At 33.8% G+C, this 3,108-nt stretch overlaps 1 pseudogene; it reads left to right on the top strand.

Annotated features, from left to right (window-relative positions):
• The window catches only part of LOC106473660, a 29,377-nt pseudogene extending 28,532 nt beyond the window's left edge, over window positions 1–845 (top strand).
• The last annotated feature ends 2,263 nt before the right edge of the window (window positions 846–3,108 follow it).

Raw genomic sequence — 3,108 nt, forward strand, 5'->3', positions numbered from 1 at the left:
AGTTGCCAGGAAACGTCATGATCCTTCCAAAAACTCATGACGTGTTACCAGAGTCACGTGACTTCCGCTGGCGTAACAGTATTTTTAAAATAAGATACGCTACTAGGTTGCAATTTCAATAAAATCTAATTATACGTGTAATATGTAAGCATAGTTACAAGTGAAAGTATTGTTGGTTTATTGTTATGATACTTTTGAACAGGTTGTTGATCTTCTAAACGACCTCTACACTTATTTTGACTCCACCATTGAGACCTATGATGTGTACAAGGTAATATTATTAGACGGTCTTGTCTTTGATGTAACTTTTTTGGCTTTACAAAAAAACTTCCGTGAATGTACATTTTTTACAAAAATCTGTAAAAAGATAATTTATTTAATGTTTCCTATTTACGATGTAAAATATTTATTTATTATGGTAAGGCTCATGTCATTGTAAATGTTTTCCAGATTTTTATCTCTAAGCATGTTTGTCTAAACATGCATGTAGTTAAGTAGCATATATATATATACACATACAAAAATTTACTCATATTACAATACTTTTTCATGATTAACTACATTATTTTTAATCTAATCATTTTAGTTTTTCACAAGTTTAATTTATACATTTTTTTCTCTAAATTTCCTGAATTAGGGTTAATTATTGTCTGTATCTTTCTCTTCACAGGTGGAAACTATCGGTGACGCTTACATGGTGGTTTCTGGTTTGCCAATCCAAAATGGCAATGAGCATGCGCGAGAAATAGCTCGTTTGTCTTTAACTTTGCTTGCCGAAATTGAAAATTTCAAAATCCGACACCGACCCGAGAGAAAGTTGAAGTTACGAATTGGAATTCATTCGGGTATGATATTTGAAATATAATACCTCATTTTCTCTATACTGCATAAAATTATGGCGTGTACTTCTTGTGTAATAGCACATCGTCAATATAAAAACAGCATTATCTCTTCAGATTTTTCAGCACTGTAAACCTTTCTAAATTTGGTGTAGTTTTCATTTCACAGTTGAAAGACATTTGTGAGTAAAAAAATATTTGTTATTATCTCTGATTTGGGGAATTGGACACCTCGGTATAAACTAAGTATAATGAATTAATTAAAAAAGTTGTAGCTATATCCAGATAAGCTAGTTTACCTGAAAACAATCTATATAATCCTATAGAAAACAATTTTTCACTGGTATTATAAATGCAACTAAACACATCGTATTTACTTTATGTTAGTAACACAGGCCTGCGAATTTAAACTTAATAAAAGTTGTTTTGGTTTCAATAATGGATTTTCTATAATTCACCTACGCAGATTTCGAAAAGAATATTCATGTTTTTCTATAATTTAAGGATTTTTGCAAATCGGGAAGAAAAAACTCTTACTTGGATAAAATTATTATTTCGTTTATCACAATGAACTTTTTTTTATTATTGTTGGATATCTGCTTGTTTGTTTGTTTCCGGTAGAAATTCTTTCCGAGGGTTCAGCGATACAAGTCCTTTCTTGATTAAACCAGTTTATTCTTCCTGGATACAAACTTTTAGTACACAGTAGTTCCACAATCAGTACGTTTCTCGCCACTTTAAACTTAACAAATTTATAATACACGCTATAAATCACAGCGATTCACAATCTCGATAAGTTCGCTCTCGACAAGTGCAAGACACACACTTTATGGCTCACTAGCTCGAAACTAACAGAATCATAAATTACATGGAACTCAAAGTAACTACTGCTCTCATTTCATTTATATCTGCTCGTTTTCTCTGCCAAGTTTATATACTAACGAAGAGAGCATCTCAAACACACTCAGACTTCCCCGATCATTCGAGAAACTCATCACGCACAGTACCAGCGCCAATGCGCCAGCAGCATCACGTGTCTTCCGCTGTCGTAACATTATCTTTGTGAACAAAAATACAAACAAAATGAAGAAAGGAAAGAACATTGATGTCAAACGAATATGCATCCCATTCATCCTGATATTTTGTGTGTTTGTGAAATCTACGTCTTTTAGTCTCAAAACTGTGTGTTGTAGTCTTTCTTGTATTGTGTCTGGAGCATCTCGTTTCAATGACCAGCAATAATCAGCCGTCCTATTGATGTTCCACTTTCCCTGATACCTCCTCTTCATTTCTCTGATGTCTTGATGAAACTTTTCCCTTTTTTCTTGCTGATGGCACCTAGATTTTCAGTGAAATAGTCGGTATGTGAATGTAAAAAATGAACTTTCAAGCTCATATTACAACCCAACTCTTTGAATATATCAAGCATGTTATTGACAATATTTTCGTAATTTGGGACCTTCTTATTTCCTAAAAATGTGTCAATAACATCTTTAAAGGCAATCCATGTTTCTTTTTCAACTTTCCTCATTGTACTTTCGAACTGTTCATCCGAAGTCAATTTCTTAATCTGAGGCCTAACAGAAATCCCTTCTTTAAGTTTCGCTTCTGAAAGAACTGGGAATTGCCCTCATAGATACTTGAAACAGTCACCATCTTTGTCTGAGGCCTTTATAAAGTGCTTCATCAAGCCCAGTTTTATATGAATTGGAGGTAATAGTACTTTCTTTATGTCAACCAAACTTTCACATTCAATGTTTTTTTATCCTGGTATTAGACTGACTCTGCATGGCAATTGCTTCTTTATCCAGTGATGATTTCGTGCTCTGCTGTCCGATTCGCATAAAAACATAGAAACTCTGTATAACCGGATTGTTGACCCAACAACATACAACGACTTTTAAGTCTCCACAAAGTAACCAACCATGTTCTTTGTATTTGACTCTATTAAGATGTTCGAGATTTTCGTATGTTTCCTTCAAGTGAACTGAATGACCAATAGAAACAGATGTATATATGTTACCATGGTGAAGTATAACACCTTTTAAACTTCTTTTGGGGGGATCAATGAACAATTGCCACTCACTTGGTCAATAGACTGCAGCTACTAGCATTGGTATTAATTCAGCAATATTGTTGCGATAAACCAGTGAACCTTCTTGTGAAAAATATGGTATAAACTCTTTCTCACGATTTCTGTACCAGTAAAATGATATCCCTGGAGAAAGTAAGTTCTTAGCCCAAAGTCTGGACCCCAAAATCTCTGAAG

This window comes from Limulus polyphemus, unplaced genomic scaffold, assembly GCF_000517525.1.
Source record: "Limulus polyphemus unplaced genomic scaffold, Limulus_polyphemus-2.1.2 Scaffold6377, whole genome shotgun sequence".
Taxonomy (NCBI): domain Eukaryota; kingdom Metazoa; phylum Arthropoda; class Merostomata; order Xiphosura; family Limulidae; genus Limulus; species Limulus polyphemus.